Here is a 20728-nt window from a genome sequence, read left to right as displayed (position 1 = left end):
GAAATTTTATTCCACATTTTTTCTCACCAAACAAGAAGGCTTTGGCAGAAATCAAAGTGAGGGGGGGGGAGGGAGAGAAGCTAGAACTGATATATGATCTACCCATTTACAACTCAAGACTTACACAGACTATTAGCAGAATTTCAAAGCTTGTAGTAAACTATTAAATCCCAGACACTTGGTTAAAAGCAAGTCCATATCCAAGGTTACAGAAAAAGAGGGGTCACTTTTATGAAGATACCAACCTTCCCCAAACTAATATCTGCCACACATTTCTTTTCCTAACATTTCAAAAAGAGGTCAATTCATTCCCACATCGTTTCTAACAAGACTCTGTAAGTTACCTTAAAAAAAAAAAAAAAAAAGAAAAGAAAAAAGAGAAAAAGGTACAGACCATTTATGTAAACGTAAAGACAGGACAGACAGACTACATTAGTTAACTTCTTTTTGATGTTGAGGGCTTGAAGTGAATATATTACTTGTTTTTTGCTACCCATCGGAAAAAATAACAAGAGCTGCAGGAGCATTTTCATTAAGGGGAGAAATATGGAAGAATGAATTCTGAATCACTCTTCCCTGCTGGAAAATGCCCAGATTCTTGTTGTCTGCTGTGGGAGAGTTTGTAGTGCACATGGATAAGTAGTGAAGATAGAAAAGGTTTATGTAAAAGGAAAGTGGAAACAGTACTCGTAAATGACTATTTCATTCAACTTCTGATTTTCCCTTTCCATGATTAAGCACCCAGAGCAGAAAGAGAGAAAGAGACAGGTCTTATTTTAAAGAAAACAACTCAGAATACCATACTTTGCTTTTTACATCTTATATCAGATATCAAGATGCTGCTGAAAAAGTGCCAGAATTAAAAGTAATTCCCTCAACTTGAGCAAACAGCCCTGAAATCTGCTAGCTGCTGGCATATTTCCATTGGTTTGAAAGTTTGAAAGTGGGCTAAAAAAATTTAGGGGTAGTTTTTGTTTGTTTGTTCCTGACCACTGGTAGCATGAGCTAGCAGCTGGTAGGAGAATAAAGGAAAATGTGTGTGTATTGACAGCAGACAATTTATAACATGAAGTGATTATTCTCTCAGAGTCTTAAACATCAGAACTTGTGTCTTAAAAAATAATAATTTGCTTGGACAATTTTACAACTGAGCATTTAGTTTTTTCCCATTTTTCCTCCTTCAAAGATGTGTTGGAATTTGTAACCAGTAAGATACATAATTTATCAATCTTGTACTTTTTTTTTTTTTTTTTTAAAAGAGGGTTTTTCAATCTTGCGTCTTTTAAAGCCGCGTTGCAGTGCTAGCTTGGTAAACCTACATCTCCACCTAGTGGTTTCACAGAAAGGTGAAGCAATCATTTTTCAGTGTGGGCATCCAGATAGCTTGCAGTGTGAAGAAACTGCATTCTTTCTGAAGAAAATATTTCAAAAGTTGTGATTAAATATATATACACATGCTAATTGAATGCTGAATTGCCATACATAATTATATCATGGCTCTTTTATTTCTTAGCACTCAATAATTTCAGCTTCCAATAGAAAAATCAAATTTTAGTGCAGCATTGGTTCGTCCTGTATTTTCTGTAACCCCACGCTAAACCATACTTGGCCAGGGCTGGAAGATTCACATTTTTCCTACACCCATGTCTCTGATACAAAGAATGACCAAAGCTCCAAACTAAGCACAGAATAACTAGCAAGAACGTGAAAATGCCCTGGGACCTCTCCTTTGCACAGCAATGTTTTTTATTACCCTGTGGTTTAAGATACTTTATATATGCTTTGAGGAATTTTGAGGAAATCCATGAAGGGAACAGGCATGCACAATGCATGTGGCTTAGGTACTAGAGCAACAAATATTTTTAAAAGCTGGTCTGTCCTTTCCCCAAAAGCTTAACATTGTCTTTTCTTCACTCCCCAAAAGATTCTTTCTCCAATTGTTCTAGAAAAAACATGAAGAATACTTCTGAAGGATTCTTCTTTAGCATAAAGGGAATTGGATTGCTGAAAAAAGCTCCAGTGCCAACACAGTTGCTTACTATCCTATACAATCACTGTAAACCATCCCTACAAAAGCTACCTGAAGCATATTAAGAAAAAACTTCAGGAATACAAATAAATTAATATCTTTCAGTACCAGCACATCCACTCTGTTTAAAAAAAAATATATATAAGCAGAAATGAAATTAATCTCTTGATCCTGTCCAAAATATCTTTTATTTCTCAGCCACAGTTCTCATTCCTCTTTCATGTCCCTGCAGCGCCAGTTGCTTCACACAGCAGTGAAAATCTAAGTGGTTTTTGGGGCTAGAATCCCATTCTTTTAACAAAACAGTCAGTTTTCTAGGAGTATTCACAGTGCACAAACTAAAACATGTACCTAAACCTGTACATGACTGGGTCCTTCACATGGACAGTAGATGTACTGTTAATTAAATGCTACTTGTAATAAAATATATTAAAGTGATTGAAGCTGCTGTAGCTGCAGTGGGCCTAGAAAGTACAATAATCCTTCACTGTAATGTAGAATCCTCATGTCAGAAACATGTACAGTACTTAGAAAGTGTATAATTAATGCACATTAACATATATACTCAGAGAGAGAATATATGAAGAGGGTGCTCTGGGACATGGTTAAATTTTTGTGACTTCAAATTAGGGAAATTTGGAAAATCTCCAGTTCAGCAATTTAAAATGATTAAATGGTATCATAACATTGCTGTAAAACTGAGCAAATGTGAAGAAATGTGGAAATGTAGTTTTATTTCATTAATGAGATATTCCAGCCCTAAATATTGTTTTCCACAAATACAACAAATATTGATTTTCTTATCTAATTAAGAATGGATGGTTATCCACAAATAATTAAACTAAATATTTAGTCTTGTATAGTGAAATGAAAAATTAGATGCTTATTTCAGTGATGGGTTGCACGCGAAGGTCATTAGACAGTCCAATGTCAGTATTGGATTAAAACTGAGATCTACCACTGAAGAGCAAGGAGGAATTACTTTGGAGAAGGAAGGACATTTTCATAGAATCATCAAATCATAGAATAATTTAGGTTTGAAAAGACCTTTGAGATCATCAAGTCCAACCACTAACCCAGGACTTCCAAGTCCACCACTAAACCATGTCCCTGAGCACCACACCTACACGTTTTTTAAACACCTCCAGGGATGGCCATTCCACCACCTCCCTGGGCAGCCTGTTCCAATGCTTGACAACCCTTTCAGTGAAGAAATTTTTCCTAATATCCAATCTAAACCTCCCCTGGTGCAACTGGAAGCCATTTCCTCTTGTTGTGTCGCCTGTTCCTTGGGAGAAGAGACTGACTCCCACCTGCCCACAGCCTCTTTTCAGGTAATTGTAGGGAGTAATAAACACCTCCCCCCCCAAACACCTCCCCCCCCCCCCCCCCCCAAGTCTCCTCCTCTCCAGGCTAAACAACCTCAGTTCTCTCAGCCCCTCCTGATAGGGCTTGCTCCCTAGACCCTTCACCAGCTCCATTGCCCTTCTCTGGACATGGTTCAGCACCTCAATGTCCGTCTTGCAGTGAGGGGCCCAAACCTGAACACAGTGTTTGAGACGTGGCCTCACCAGTGCCCAGTACAGGCAAATGATCATTCCCCTTGTCCTGCTGGCCACACTGTTTCAGATACAAGAATATTTCGGGTGGCTCAGATGGAGATCTGTTGCTATCTGGCATAGTTACTGTTTGAAATTTGGAGGTGGAGGTGAAAATTGGAGGTGAAAACAAAAGTTCATTCTTCCTGTAGAGAGAGTTCACCCTTCTCTTGACTAGTGAGACCTGCAGGGCACTGTCAGTCAGCACAGTGAATTCACCCCCAAGAGACCCTGGCTGGGCTTGCCCTGAGCTCTGGTGGGTTGCTGGGCTCCCTCTGAGCAGTTAGGAATGGTGTCCTTTTGTATGTGCCACATCTGACAAATACATATCACAGATAGATACCCAGTACCCTTGACAGCACCCAGTTCAGACAGACAGCACAGACAGGACAGACAGACAGCAGTTCGGGCAGACAGCACAAATGCTGCAAAACTCCGGAGTAGCTTCTAAGCAGAAAAATGGAGCTGGTTGAAACACAAAAATGAGAGATGGCAAAAGCCCCACACCTCGTTTCCTTGTTACTTTAGCTGATCTCTTTTTTACATTTCAAAATTAGATAAAAATACAGGCTATATAACTTATCAGAAAAGAAAAAAATTTTATTGATTTTTTTAATTTTCTGGTTTATGTGAAGCCTGAAAAGTGGAAATTCAGCCTTTTTAGGAAGAAGATATGGTCAGAGTCCACCTAGGTTGCCCAGTCCAGCTTGCCAATTGTTTGTTGGTCGTGCTCTGTCCAAGTGTCTAAATCCATGCCAACTGAGTCCTTTAAGTAATCCAAGTAGATGATTAAAGAGCTCAGTGTGATTGAGCACTCTTCATTGGCTGTCACAGCAATAAAAGGGCCATAACTGTTGGTTTAATGATGTATCTAAGAGGATGAAGTATCCACTGCTGCTACTCCAAAGATATGTTTGCTTTTCCTGACCATAAATTAATGATCTCATAGTACGGGTAACTTAATAGAAATCTAGAAAATCACTTTCTCAGGAGAAAAAATGAAACAATTTGTGGAATTGGATAAAAACTCCTGTGACTGTTTAGGAAAATTACAGGCCCCACAAACATTCCAGTCAAATGAAGACTCAAATATCAAATTTGCCTAAGTTCAGAAAGCTGCAAATATTTCAAACGCTGTAGATTTCTCATCAGTTAGATAAGATTCCTCATCGACTACATCTTCAAGAGAATTATGTGAAACATAAACAGCTGACAGAACTAACAATTGAACGGCAGTCTTCATATTATGCTGTCTTTGACCTAAAAGGAAGAGTATTTGTGAGCTTCTTTTAATGACCTTTTTTGTTTTCCAGGCCAATCAGCTCATGCATGATGAAGTGTGCACTATGCTCATGTGTCAGTATTAAGACTTTTAAGGAAGTTTTGAGTATCACAAAGCATTTATCAAATATGTGCAGCAAAACTGACATCATGAAACTCAGGTTATTTTACTGTAATACAGTTACTGGATCTGAAAAAAACATAACACCAAAACTGTACATAATTCCCTATGCCTTTACAAGTACAGGAACCATGCAACACTCCAGTTGTGTAACATGGCTGGAAAACTTGTGTTCTCATTACTAGGACTGGTTTTCTCCATATTCAAAGTCTAATTTTCAGGAATTAAAATAAGCACACACTCTGGTTGAGTTATTATTTCTAAAACTTGGGAATTCAGTAAGTTCTTCACTTACAGACATATTTTATCAGAGATTTATTAGTACAAACATATGTAAACTCTATTCTTATAACTAATGTATAAGCTCTAGCATAAATTTATAAGCTGTAGTATTAAACACATTTTGCATTTTGCTTCTTTCCATAATAATACTGATTCTTCTTTTTTTGGTGCGGGGAGGAGGGCGGGGGGGAGGAGAGTAGGGGTTGGGGCAACATATTTTCCGATATAAGCCAAGATTTTTAACATCCATGTCAATTTTAATGTAGTTTTATCTAACTGTTCTTAGAGGTCCACACATACTGTGAAGCATTTCCTTCACAAAACAAAAATCCAGACCTCCTTCAGTCACAAGGGAAGTGACCTGCAGAGTATCCAAGCACCTACATGAGCAGCATGGCACTGCACTGCAGAATGCCTTTTCCAAGCCACTGGTGGGAAAAGGCAGTTTTTCTTCAGCCTATTTCTCCTACTTCTGTTTTTTCAATCACTCCCACCTCCTGCCAAAAAAGATCAAGATATACTTAGGGTTTGTTCTCTAAAAAAAAACCACCACCAAAACATCAAACCCAACACATATGCCCTATTTTTCATGTGTTTGTGAATATTTCATTGGTCAGTATTCTGGGTACATTTAATATTATAGCATTAGCATTGCTGCATGTAGTGAGCAGTGCAAGCTAACAAAAATTAAAAGTACATGGGGGAGAAACAGGTCTTTGAAATCTTAGTTGAAGTCCAAGATAGCATTTATCTGATGATTTCAGTAGAGCAGGGATTTCATTGCAACTGATGACAAAACCTTCTGACTGATTTCATTGGCATATAGACTTTTGAGGCCATGTAAAATATTTTCCTCATTTGTAGTAAGCCTTTAGATATGTATGCATATATACATTTATATATATTGTCAAATAACTTGGAGAAGGAAAGAATATAAACAAAATCACCTAGACGACCATTAAATGATATTAACAAATAAAAGTCATTGATATGTATCCCTTGTGTAGAATCAAAGTTGTAGTGGAGAAAAAGGAGAAGATGCCGCCAGGAATATGTAAGTTATTCTCTATAGAGAACATAGAGTAAATGTACAAAGATAAGGCAAACCCCCCTCCCTACAAAACCCACAAACAAAAACCACAAAAAAACAAACCCCCATAAACAGCAGAATGATAAAAGTTAGAGAAGCATAATCATCCAGCAGATGTAACATTTATTAGCTAAGCTCATATGCAAAATAGTTTTCACAGTTAAACAAAGCAAGGTGATATTAACATCCACTGTACTGTTTCTGCCACGCATATACACGGGAAAACATAATGCATATATTCAATCTGATGAAAATGTTTAGATTTAAACTTGCTAATAGTAACTGCAGGTTTAATACCAAGGAATGTGATTCAGATATGAAGTTCTGCAACATAGCCCAGCCTGCATTTATTCAGGACTGCCAGAATTTCCTTCAGATATAAAAGTTGCTCAGGTTTCAGTCCACGATTTAGTAAGGAGCTGATGAAGCCTTCACTTTCAAACACAGAGATTCTCTTCCCTTTTGTCATTAGTGATTTTCTGTGCCATTAATATATAAACCTGCAGTGGTTTTGTGTTATGAAATAGTTTCTATGTTCTTGTACTTGTCTGCTGTAGTCCAGCATTTGTAATGCTCTAGGTAGCATTTACTGCAGTTGATTTTTTAATGACTTCTCACAGGATTTTTAAACTTTCTCTGTGTGTTCACAGGCTGATTTGTCTTCCTCAGCTGCTCCAAAGACTCTCAAAACTATGTAGATGACAAGGGTGGTTCCCTACAGATCTAACAGCTGGTGGTCCTCAAATGGATCAGTCCCAAAACCTTGGGAAAACCAGAGTGGAGCTGGAAAGACTTAAGTGTCTTCAATAATGCACTAGTAGGGCTTTTGAAAGCCTTGAGCTCCACAGGATTTTCTGCCAAGGATTTTCTGTGAGTTTAACACAGTCTGAAGTGTATGGTTTCCAGCAGTCACAACCTTCACAGACTATGTCAGCCAGGCTTCTGGGAGGCTTCTCATGTGGCTCTGCAACATGTGTGACTCGTGGGAGGCCTGTCCCCAGAAATGGTACAGAAGAGCTAAAACCCATCACCACCACCCCTATCCAGCTGGAGAAGGCTCTCTTTTGTTCACTAGCCAGCCTTGCTGACTGTGAGACCTAGTATCTCTGCTTAAGCAAAACATTTCTCAGTTTTTCCATTTAGAAAAGGCAAAAGTATCTTTTTTCTCTTCAGTTTCAGCATTTTGAAGTAAAATCACCGCTAGGACAATGCTATAGGTTTTGATAACACATCGTTATTGTCTAAGAAAATAACGATTGTTGGAAACACCTGTTCCCATTCTAGTACCAGTGACACATTTTTATGCAAATACACAATTCCTTCACAGTTACAAAAATGTAACAATAGGCTGTAATTTAGAGCCGCAACAACATCAAGAACACCGCAGTAATGTTCTTGGTCGCTAATTGATTGCTCACTACAACGATTGTCCTTTAGGCAAGCTAGTGGTGCCATTAAAGTTAAGAGGTCTAGCAGAGATCCTGCTCAAACAAAAGAGTCCCGGTGGCTGACTGGTGCACAACAGTTACCAATACTAGCTTTTATATATGGAGACCACCTTCGAAATACAGGTCAAATCATGAATGAAACATGCTGAGGGATCTTTAACTATCAAGCCAAGCTGCAGTAGTTAGTTACATGGAATATAAAATTCATTTCAAAATTCATGAAATGTTTTAGAAGAAGCTGCCACGCAGAAGAAGGTGAAGGGTTGAGGTAAAACGGGAGTTTATTGAGACAAGCTGTTCTTGGAAAGTTTAATCTTCAAATACACCTGGCCTGAAGGTATCTGACTAACCAGCTCAGTGGGCTTCGGTTATACTCATTCCTTCCACATATATAAACTACAATTGGCTAAACAAAGGTAAGCCTGGGAGGGTCATTATTGCCTTGCTCCCAGTACTCCTTCAACAGCTCTTCTTTGTCTGATGGGCACTAATAGAGCAGGAAAATTTGATTTGAGGTCATCCTGCTCTCTCTAGCTACAATAATTTACTAAGTAACTACCTTACTAGGCATAAAGATCTTGATAAAGATTTGCCCTATACATACACAATGATATTTTTTTTAGTTTTTATTTATTCACAGTATACCAAATTTGGCTGTGAGTGATTTGCTGCTTCTATGCATCCTGGCAGAAGAAAATTTTTGTGTGTTGACTCTCACCATGCTTGAAATGCCAGGGGAGCAATGCACAATCTGATAATGTTCTCTTCAGGGAAGTTGGGGATTTTCCATTTTTTAAAAAAATTCAACTCATCTCAAGCCAGGCTGTCTTTTCAGAAGATATACTCCAGCCTTAATTGGGGTGCTGAGTCTGAGGGTAAATGGGTGAAATTTAAGGGCCAGCAATATATAAGCAGTTTCTCTAAATAATCTCACAATCTCTTCAATTCTATGCATTTCGAATGAAGAATCTTGCAGTGTGCAGCCTGCAACATGTTAAATATTCCTGGAACATGGGCAAAGCATTTACACCCAAGAAGTAACTCTACATCATTTGCACAGTGAATTCTTTCCCATTTTGCATAAAATACAGTACAACTGAGTGCAAGGGCAGATTGACAGGGTAGCAAGCATATGGATGGTCTGCACAGCTTTGTTTCAAAGCTATTGTGCAGTGGCCATGAAGCCCTTTCAATCTGTGTGGCTGACATCTGTGCTCTGTGGGTCTTAACACCTCACTTTCTTCAGTCCAAGAATATAGCCCTGTGATGTCTCATGTTGTCATGTCACAGAGGGTGACTCATCAGTCCCTCTTCTGGATGAGTCTTTGAACTGAGGAAAGACAAGACAGATCCTTAGTATCATGATCTGAGGAAAAGCTTCACCATCAGACTTATTAGCAATGCCTCTGCTTTGCCCAGAAGTTTGAAAGAACAAACATAAGGCTTAAAAGTACAGAAGTGTGAGAGAGCAATAGCATGCTGTAAGAAGATACAATGATAAGTGGTTTGAGAGCAGTTAATATCTTCATTTGACTTCTTACAAAGGTGTACATTACACAAGGAAAGATTACAAGCCTTTTTGTTCTTTAGTGTTTCCGTGTTGCCTGCAGGTATGATGAGCATTGTTTTGTTGGGAAACACTTGGGAGCTGCGTTGTGTCTGTCACAACGTGTCAAGTCAAACATACAAGCTGAAGAAATGCCCTGATTTTGCTCAATTAGTACTGTTTGCTTTGTGGCCTTCCCATTAGCAAGTATAAATTTGTACAGTGGTCACCATTTAAGAATCAATATTTACCAAGGGTTATCACATCATCAAGCCTAGGACACTAAGTAGTTCCTTAAACTTTGAGCAGAAAATAATACTGCAATCTGGTAAATATTTAACACACAGATCATTTTATGGCAACCACCACTTTTGATACAGGTATTCATTACCTCTTCCTAGCTAAACCTTAGGTTAAATTACATTGCATTGAACGTAGGCTTCACATCAGCCAGATTTCAGTTAAAGGAATTGAGGAGAAGAATATAGTGTAACTGACTTTATAATGAATATAATGAAAATAACTATAATGAATAATCACTTCCATTTTTTACTGTTCTCTCATCGCAAAGCATTTGATTCAGTGTGGGTTCTCTGTGAAAATACTGAATTTATGGCTAAAATATGTCTAGGGGAAATTAACTCAAGGTTCTGTTTTCCTTTGGGTGTAATAAGAAATTTTCTGTTTGGCAAGGAAGGCTCTCCAGTAGCTAGCTAGACTGCCCAGATACTTCTAATCTAACTGCCCTTCCTTTGATGTGTAAGTAACAGATGTTTAAGAGATAAGAAATTAGATAGATTGTGATTACTGAGAACCAACTTAATTTCAATTCATTACTTGATGTTCTCATTCACTTGTTCTGAAAATGACAGTAGTTAGTAGGGTTGTTGGTTTTTTGTAATTACTATTTTTTATGTTTTAACAATCAACTTAAACTTAACCTATGCACACCTCTAACTTTGAAACACATCATTTGCAAGCTAATATGTCACTTTTTCAGCATAAATTGGAACTTATGTGTGTGTACCACTTAGCCAGCTTGTTTTCTTATAGGCTATGGAAAGAGGTAAGGAGAAAGCAAGAAACAACAGCTTTGCTTCCCCCCTTTCCCAAAACAAAACCATTCTCTCCCAGTTTTCTAAAAAAGAGGTATTTCAAATGAACTAGAGGAAGGGCTTGGCAGGGGAGAGATTAGGTTTGGGTATTTCTAGTGGGAAGGAACAGGGATGAATAAGAAACTGTCTTGGATAGCTCATTAGCTTTCAAATATTGCATGTGTTTTGTTGATAAAGGTAATAATGTTCACAGAAGTACTGTAAGGCATTTGACTTCGTACCTCACAAAATTTTGATTAAGAAAGTATAAACGATAATAAACTCAACATGGTGTATGTTGAATAGCTTACAAAGTACAATTTTTTTCTTGTAATTGCTAACAGGGAATTCTCAAAGAAATTATGTTTTCCTAGTCAGGTCCTCAGGGATCAGTTTTTAATGCCATGCTGTGAAATATTTGTATCGGTGCAGAGGAAAAGACTTAGAATAGGTGTTTAGAAGAACTTTCTGAAATACAGTACAATTAGCTATACAAAGAGGATTGCTAGGAAAGATGCAGTTTCTCAGCGAAGGTTTTTAAGAATTGATTAGGTAATATGTTGGAGGTGTCTAAGTTCCCTTGTATCTGATTCCTAGTAGGGATATGATCTGGATGACCCTTTGAGACCCCTCCAGAACTGCATCTGTGTGAGTCAAAGATAAAGTGATCACTGATAAAATGTGAAAGTGGTCAGGAAACAGGAACAGTGATAAATAGAAAAGAGAGTAGACTGCTGACACAATGCCAGCTGAATCAGTCTCCAGATCACTCAGGTGTAAGGAAGCAACACAGTGTGGTAGCAGAGCCATAGCAGGAGGAGACTGGGGAGAGAAGAAGGGGAGAAGAGGGAGCATACAACTTACGAGCCCATAGCTGTATGTTTACAGTACAACACAGAACCTCTGTCACCAGTTCTCATCTTCCCAGTCCAGACAAGAGCCATCAGAATGGCAGCAGTGCTTTATAATTCATCCTTTCATCAACCAACCCCAACAAATTATGCCTGTATAGTTCATAAGTCAGGCAACGTTTGCAGAAGTGTTTTTTAAGTCTAACTGATATCACTGGAAGAAAAAGATGAGCTCTTAGGTACACAAGCCCTAAATCTCCTTTTTTCCCAACTGTATCAACCTGTCTTATAAAAAATACGACTGGTCCTTATGAAGTCTGCTTTGTTTATACCCTCTGGTCATCATAACTATAACAACCCTACTGTAGTCAGAAATTGAAGTAACAGGTGATCTGATCAAGTCTAGGAGAAGCAACACGGAGGAGAAAGATAGTCCCTGCATTCTGGCACACAGGCTGTGACACACTCCAGTGTGACAATGACACACACACTGGCCTTCCAGCCAGTGTGGACAGATTCAGACTAGAAATTAGGTTTGCTTCCTATCACTGACATCAAGTAAGTCCTAAACAATGTATTAACACACTTAATAGATTCCCCATGAGAAAAGAAAAAATTAAAACAAGTCTAGATATTCTTATTAAATTATGTAGCTACAAAAGGAACTGAGATTTGGAGCTAAACCAAGGTGTTTAACAGGGGTTTGGTCTTTGTTAAATGGGAGGTAAAAAAAACGGGTGAACCTAGTTGTGCTCTTTGGTTTCATCATCTATGAATCTACAGCTCTGTAATTTAATTCCAAGAGCTTAATTTAAAAATAGTGAGTAAAACAGCTCTAAACTCACTCTCATTTCTAGTTCATTGTTTTAAATTTGAGGCTGCTATAGCTCTCAATTGTTGTTCGGTGTTCATCTTGTAAAAAGAAACAGGTTAATGCTCCACAAGATGAGAGTCAGGCCAAGCCAACATAGACAAGCTTTTAAGCAATCTCCTCAAGCACCACAAACCTTTGTCCAAACCTCACAGTTTATCATGTGTTAAGCTTATCCAGATGGTAGGTGATATTCAGGTATTAACAATTCACATTCATTTCCACTTCCATTCCTTCAGAAAACTGCCAGGAAGTCTCCCTCGTGGTCTTTTAAAAGTAAAGGAACCCACATATACATGAATGTCCACCACATATATTACAGTATCTGGTTCTGAACTAAAAATGAAGCTCTTAGTAATTTAGAATCTGAAGTACATAGCAGAACATGGCTTTAAAAGGTATGAAATTGTGCAAATAGCAAATACGTTCCCTAATTGCCTGTGACAGTTTCAGGCTTTTGAGGACAGGACTGGGAAAAAAGGGAGAGTCCAACCTGCAAGCAATTTAGCTGCCTGTCTGTGAAAGCTGAAGCAATGGGGCTTTCTGTGAACAAAGGTAGGTCTCTTCTCTCCATACAGCATTACAGGTGCTGCTACAGCTCCAGTCCGGAGTGCTGTCAGCTGCATGACCAGAACTACTGAATCAGATTTATGCACCAGGAAACCTGGAGATTTTTAGTATACATACCAGGCAGCAGAAATAAGTGTGGAGTTACAGAGCAGATTAAAGTGGCATGAAGATGTAGTCCTAGTCAGTTGCCCGGTGGTTATAGCAGAACGTGTAGCTAGAGAAATTACAGCCTTGCAGGAACCAGGAAAACTTTTTTTTTTTTCTTTTCTTTTTTTTTTCTCCTTGGGAAAACTGTGAGTTTACAATTTTAAATGTTGATTGCAGATCATTAGGGCTGCCTTTCAATTTCTCCAGAGGTACCTGGCTTACCATAAGTCCTAGCAGAAACCATCTCAGCTGTCTGCTTCCCTGGTGCATTGTTCCCCATAAACACCTTCCCCTTCCCTGTCCCCCTGTGAACACCTGCTGCCTGTGGGGGTAAGGCCTGGGACCACAGCCTCTCTCCCAGGAGAGAAAGACTAAGAAGTGAGGCAACAGATGTTCAGGACACACTACAGAGCTCTGCAGTTTTGATGGGGTGGAAATAGTAGGGTTTCAGAGCAGGAGCTAGCAGAGCTGTGTGGATCTGGGCAGGTTTCAGGAACACATCCTTTTGTAGATGCACATCGCTGACAGCAAGGTAAAACCTGAAACCCAGCCTCCTCGTTTAACCCCTGGACATGTTACCAATGTCTTACCAAGCTATTTCCTTCTGATATTTTTTTTCTTTCTGTTTTAATTGCCTATTTCTACCCATCAGTTTTCTCTTCTTTGTTACAGTGAGTATAAACCAGCTGGCACTTTCAGGTCCTCCAGATGTCCTACTCAGCTGCATGTCATCTAGAACCCCAAAAACCTCTTCACTCTTTCAAATTACCCGTTCCTCAGGTCTGTCTCCTCTTCTACAGCACAAGCAGGCCACCCTTGCTGGCATCAGTCTGAGCATCCAGCAGGAGGGACATCCAAAATGGACTGATAGGTAGCTGGAGGCGCCTCACTTAGATGTCTAACTTGAGAAAGACAGAATAATTATCTGATTTAGGAGCATTGCCATCCTTTCTATTTAGACGGAGAGAGAAATAGATCCCTGTAGAGAGCAATTCAGGGCACCTAAGCTCAATTTCTTGCAGAACCTATTTCTCTTCACTGAAATGTGGAAACTGAGGGAAGACTTCAGTTCTAAATGTGTATATTAAGTCCCTGCAGCTAAACAGTATGAATATCCTGGCTGCCTTCTCCCACAGTTCATACATCCCATACAAGCTCAGGCACCCATGAACATTGGCGGATATAACAAGGGATTTTATTGCATAGCTACTGCCTTCACTGGTGCCTTTTTCTCTCTGAGCTGAAAGCGTGCCATGGCATTCAGAGCTCATTACAGGGTGCAATGTGTTGTTACCCCATCCCAGCAACCCAGAGGTACAGATTTTTGTAACACTGTCTCTTTTTCAATACATGTTCATCCTCTGGGGAGAATTTTCATTGCATCTGCAGCCAGCAGTGTCTTGGAGGTTCTGCTCTCCCTATGAGGTGCAGACAGCACAGAAAGGGGAAGAGTGGTCAGCAGCCTAGATGGCACAGAAAGTTTTTCAGCTGTCTGTTGCTGGAAGCTCAGCAGCCCTCACAGGCTTAACCCAGAAGTGGCCTTCTGCTGTGTCTTGATGCAACTCGGAAGTTTGCCAAAGAGAATTAATTAAATTTCATGCTTTTCATTAGACTTATTAAATGTACTCATCCCTACCAGCTCCCATACTGACATGGGCTAATTATTATTATTATTATTATTATTATTACTACTACTACTACTACTACTACTACTACTACTACTACTACCACTACTTCAAAATTAGTGTGTTGCTCTCTAACCAACATTAAATATGACTGGAGAGCATTTCTGAGTTAATACTTTAGCACCAGTCTAAACTATACAAAGCACTGAGAATCACAGAAAAGACATTTATTTTAAGTGTCAAAGTACTTTTTCTATGTTAAAATTTTTAGGGAAATGCTTCTTCACAGCTCTGTCTTAATTTTTTCTAGACTTAAGGAACGCCTTGATCTGAGATGTATTTGCATTTTGGAAAGGTGAGGTCTATTTTGAGCCGTGGGGGAAGAAAAAGGAATGATTACTACAAGATGATGTGTAGTAAAGTATTTCTGAAGTGTTTAGAGGTAAGCAAACTGTTGAAAATATGCAAATTTACCCAATTCTTGCCTTATATTTATATGTTTGAGGGTTGTTTTATTTTTTGCAGTTGTTATTTAAACTCTGTGCAATTAATTCAGTGCAGCAACGTGAACCTGTTAGGATCTGCTGCCGTGGATTCTTTAGCCTGATAATGGATCTCAGAGAGTATGACTGTAAATTGTAGTGTGCAGTTGTTCAGCCCTTTTCAGTGCAACCTGTGATAGCATCCTCATGGTGGATGATACAAGTTGCTGAGAGAGATCACACAGCTGGTCAAAGCACTATGCTGAGATGAAGTAAATGCTATTCAAATCCTTACTTCCCATCACAGGGAAATGTATTGGAGCAAGTATACTAAACTGTCCGGTATTTATAGACTTTAGTAATATGGAATGTTCATTAAAGACTACCTGCTTTAGGTTTTGTACCTTGTGCTACATTCAAGCTCAATGTGAACTGTCCTACTTTTGTTGGGTTGTGCAAAAATCAACTTGCATTTTGCCTTGGGAAAGAAGCTCAATTTGTATTTGCCTAGCCCTAAGACTTGTGCAGAGAAACCAAGTTTGTCATGTATCTGTCATGACATTATCTAGATAATTCCTTTTGATAAGCAGTATCATTTTTCTGGAGCAGTATTGAAAAGGACTTTACCCTGGAGTGAATTGAGAGCAGCCGATATGGTTGGATAAATACTTAAGTTCTGCCTGGTATCAGGTATATGCCTTCTATATGAGAGATGGTCTATGTTCTTTGATTGTAAAAAATGTCTCAGGTTACACAAGAAATTATTCTCCAGACCTGATATTTTTAAGTTGGCTCTTCTCCAAATCTGGCCATTAACACATTCAGAAAAAAGAAGGTATTCCTGTTAAGGTACAGCATTGTACAGAGGGAGCTTGGGAACAAGCTCGTTTCTTTCATGACAGTTACATTGCTGCTCCTGAGCCGCACGGTTTGATTGATGTTTGGACCCCAGCATTGCAAACGAAAGAGCATTGTTGGACTGCAAAGACCAAACAGAGACCCAATGCTCCAGCAGGAAAAAACTCATTGGTTGCAACCCACAGCTCCTTTCCTGATGAAATATTCTGCCATTGCCAAACAGTAAATCCTACAAAAGGAATATTTTTTCTGAATGTTTTTATCAACATAAAATCTTTTCTGTAATGCCCAGTAGCAACAATCGTAGAATACATCTAGGACACAGGACATCTCCCCGGCATTTCTCTGTACCAGTATTTGTATTATCATTGCTGCTACTTGCTTGAGCACTGGTAGGAGATAAACTTCCAAAAGTGCCAGGATGGGCAAAGCAGTAGAAAGCGCTTGTTGTTAAACCTGTCCGCACACCTCAGGGTGTCCCAAGAAGGTTAAGATGTGAGCCTTTCCATTTTCCTTTCTATTCTTGGACAATTACTCCCTGCCATAGCTGTGCGCTTCCCTGCATGCACACTCCCAACCCAATACCCCTGCAGAACAGGGTGGTACGTGAGGGTGGAGGACTGCACAGCTGATAGACCCAGTGAGTGTGAGGGAGCAACAACAGCCCACACACTTCATCATCTCTGACCAATGCGCAAAGGCCACAGCTTTAAGAGCATTTGTCAAAGGAAAATGAGCAACTGGGGAAGCAGTCTTCCCAGCTCCCAGAGCTCTATTCTGCATCTTGGATTTTTCTTAAACTGCAACCCCTGGAGGCAAACTACACAACCTGAAGATTTCACGTGTCATTAAAATAGCAGGCATACACACTCACACACACACATTCTCAGGTGTTAAGTTAGGGGAGCAAAGCTTGAGAATATGGCAAAAAAACCAACCCAGCCCTGTGCACAAAGGAAAAGAAAACAGTATTTTTTAATTTTTTTAACACTGAGCCAGGCTCATAATTTCTCAGCATTTGGAGTTGGCAATAATTTATATTGCTAGGTACATGCCTTAACACAGGTGGGACTTGTCTGCTTGAGAATCTGAAGGCAATATCTTTTATGGTTACAAAGCAGCCAGCCAAGTTGTGCTTTTATTCCTGCTCCCATTTCCTTCCAGCTCTCCGATTCTTTTTTTTCCTTGTCCTTTTCTTTCCTCAGCGCTCCCCCCAGTCATCCACCCTCCATCTCACAAAGGGGGAGGCTTGTGAATTTGTTATACTTGGTGCTGGAGCACCGGCAAACTCCGGAGGGATCAGGCGAGCTCGTTTTCATCTTTTATAAACAGCATCTCCCTCTCCCCCTGTGCTGCAGCCTGTGGTGACACTGACCTCTGGTGATCACAGAAGTAACACTCACACTGAAGTGACACAGCTGCAGTTTTGAACTAGAGTGGTTTCTTTTACCAGAACAGTGGCTCCCCTTTAACGAGGCTCTATTTTCCAGTCTGTTTTGCACCATAAAGGATGGACACGGGTACGTCTCCCAAGGCTTGCTCCTGCTCTGATTTTACACGTGGGAATTATCACAGCCCTTCTGTTACTCTAATAAGTTTTGTACAACATTTCTCAAAATACATATTGCGCATGATAGACAAGTTTATCATCTGTCATGCTATTTCTTGAAAACTGACTTAGATATTATGTTTCACGGGGTCCTTAATTACGAAAACGAATTTGGAATAAAGCTGTGGCCCGCGCAGAAGTGACACCGTGCAGCTTCTCGCAACATTCTGCCATCCCCGGGATTTCTCCTCTCACTCGCCAAACACGGCACTAACTCCACTGAAGTGAACGGAAACCAGATATCTACCCAGGCTAGTCTTTGTCCATCTAGCCAAGAAAAGCAAATAAATCCAGGGCTAGGACTGCAAGTTTTCAATTGCTCATTTAAAAAGTGCTCCATTATGATATTGGAATGATCTCAGCACACTGATGTTACAGAATCAAATCTGTGCTGCAGCCCTTGGCAGAAGTGAACATTGAGTTAATGAAAAGAGTTTCGGCTTGACGTTCGCTCTATTTTGTAACCTTAATTCTACTTTAATTTATTCTTTGGAAATTTTAGAGCTCAATCCCATGCAGATGGAGTGAGAGAAAACGTTGCGTTGCTTATTAATCGTTAGCAGATCTCCAAGATGTGGCAATAGGGTAATGACACAGGTATTGGAAAACACACTTTGAATGAACTTTAATTAAAAATGTAAGGACTGATGATACCCTCATTATATAAGCAATGCTTTTTGAACATCATCCGGTATTGCTGTAGCCCAGTAGGTATGAACAGTCCTTGATCTCCTTAGGATAGCTTAAAATGCAAGGAAAAGAGGGAAAGGATTAATTAAAAGCAGGCACTTTAAGTAAGTAAAAAATTGTTTTCCACAAAAAAACACATGGCAAGGTGTCAGGTTAGATGAAAGATACAGACAGCTAGATAATAATCCCCTTGACTGTGTGTTTAACTTTTCTTCTATTGATAGATTTGCCTGAGTAGTATTAAAACATTTCATGAATCTGTTTAAAACACTACTTTACTGTAGCAGAATAAAAATGAATGCTTAGTAGTCTGCCTTATGCTTTTAACAAACAGATTTCATTTACTCCTTTGAGCCAAGCAAAATTAGAAGGACCTAGGGGTCTCTGATCATTTGCCCAAAATTAATGATCAGTTATTGAATAATTAACTGTCATTGATATCTCATTTCTAAACAAATCAATGGACCCATTTAAATGTTTGTGTAATGATAGTAATATAATCCTTCCTCATATGAACTGCAAGTGAATAGACCAAAGAGAAAAAGCACATTCTCCACCTGAAGTAATTATGAGACCTACTTAAAAATCATTTGCCTCAGCAGAAATATAAAGTATTTTTCTGCATAATTTACCTCCAAAATGTGTGCATTTGGCTTCCACTTTAAAAAATAAAACCTGTGTGAGAGGAGGTAGTGCTCCAGCATCCTTGAAATGTGAGAGCAGGGGTGTAGGTGATGGTCCTAAGAGCATGGTGAGGCACCCACAGCCACGGTGTCCAAAGGACCTGCGGAGGAGGGCACCAGCCGCCCCCACAGCCAGGCACTCGCAAGGGGCATCACTCGTGCAAGCTGCTTTGCAAAAGATGGGTCTAGGGAGGGAACATTAAAGGCAGATCGCTGCAGTTCATTAACCTCTCCCTCCTGATTGTGCATTGCTTTCCTCCCCACCACCCAGCACTGCTCTTCAAGACAGCCAAACACGGTCTGGCAATCTAGGATTTAAGTCAAGATGAATCTCTTTTTTATAATACCATAACGTCTTTGTAGTGTGTGAACAACTTTGCTGCCACCAATGAGGATAACTTTATAGATGACTCTGTCCCTGTGTTTTTGAAAAGAATCTGGAGCGTCAAATGCAATACTTCACGTTGATTGTCTTAAGAAACAGCAGTGGCACATAAGCACCTCAGCCTGGGTGCGGAGGGGAGTGCTGTTCATTTCAAGGCACAAGTAGAGAAAACTATAAAACTATTCAGACCAGGAATTAATTGTAAAATGTAATGTAGTTCCCTCAGAACATTGTGGATTTACCCATTGCTAACCCTTCAACTGGTAGGACAATGAATGCTTGAAGCAGAATTATTTATTAGCATTAGGAAAAGATGGCATTTTAAGCATTTATTAAGAGGTCTGTGAACATAACAAATGGCACAATTGGAAACAGAAATGTTTGCCTTATTATTTCAAGTGAATGTTTAAACAATAGCAACAACAACTCAAAGCAGTATAAATCCAAAATATGGGACTGAAAATCTTAGTGCTCAGCTATATTTTAAAAAAAATAATTATTATATGGGTAAACTAATCCCAACATCTAGTTATTTTTGCTGTCACTCATTCACTCCCACACTTTGGCAGCAAGCACATTAGATTTGCCTTCATGTTTCTATTAACTACTACTTAAACAGTTCTACTCCTACTCTTCTGGAACAGCAGTATCTCAGTATTTCCCAAGAATGCTGAGGTACGTTCTCTGTCTTAGCTGTCCAGTTTTAATAAGTCACCAAATTTTGCCTCGGTTTGGTATTCCTAGGTTTTCTATGAGAACAGGCAGAGTCACTAAGGGATTAGAGAGGGCACAAATTTCCCTCCTGTCCCAGCACAGTGGCTGCATTCTCTCTCAGTTTTGAAGAAGCTTTATGTACTGCCCTCCTAGTCTGCTGAATTTACCAACTGACATGTAACAATAGTATATTTTAAAGTGTTTGTGAGCTTCCTTTTCAGTGAAAAATCCCTAGGTCTTTCCTAGCCTTCCCAAATGTGAATGTATCTGAGACATATAGCAGTATACTGGGGTGGGCTTTTTCTTTTTTTTTTTTTTCCTAGAAATTAGACCAAAAGAAATATGCATTTATGTCTGATTCCACTTCTGAGTGTGGAGTAAGCTGGGAGGGGGGTGGCAGTCCTTGCTAAAAATTGGGGAAGGGGAAAGCTGCTGGGATTTTGTTTTTGCAGGTGACCTACTGCTACAGAGCTCCATTTGAGATTGTTCCATATTAGGAAAATTCAAAATCAAAGATTTCGTGTCTGAGTAATGTTATTAATTACAAAAAAAAATAGTATTTCATAGCAGAAGTAATTTATACATATATACAATATAGAATTAGGTGTATTTATATGTAGGAGTTTGTAGGATAAACATAAGATAAGCATGCACTGACCCAGAGATGGAGAGGACTTAATAGCTTAGCTTTAGCCCGTCAAGTTTACAGTGGATGCACAGGCATCCCAGCACACTGCAGAAAGCTCCCATCCCA

The sequence above is a fragment of the Falco peregrinus genome, chromosome 4 (assembly GCF_023634155.1).
Source record: "Falco peregrinus isolate bFalPer1 chromosome 4, bFalPer1.pri, whole genome shotgun sequence".
Taxonomy (NCBI): Eukaryota; Metazoa; Chordata; class Aves; order Falconiformes; family Falconidae; genus Falco; species Falco peregrinus.
Note: the sequence above shows the minus strand (reverse complement) of the source record.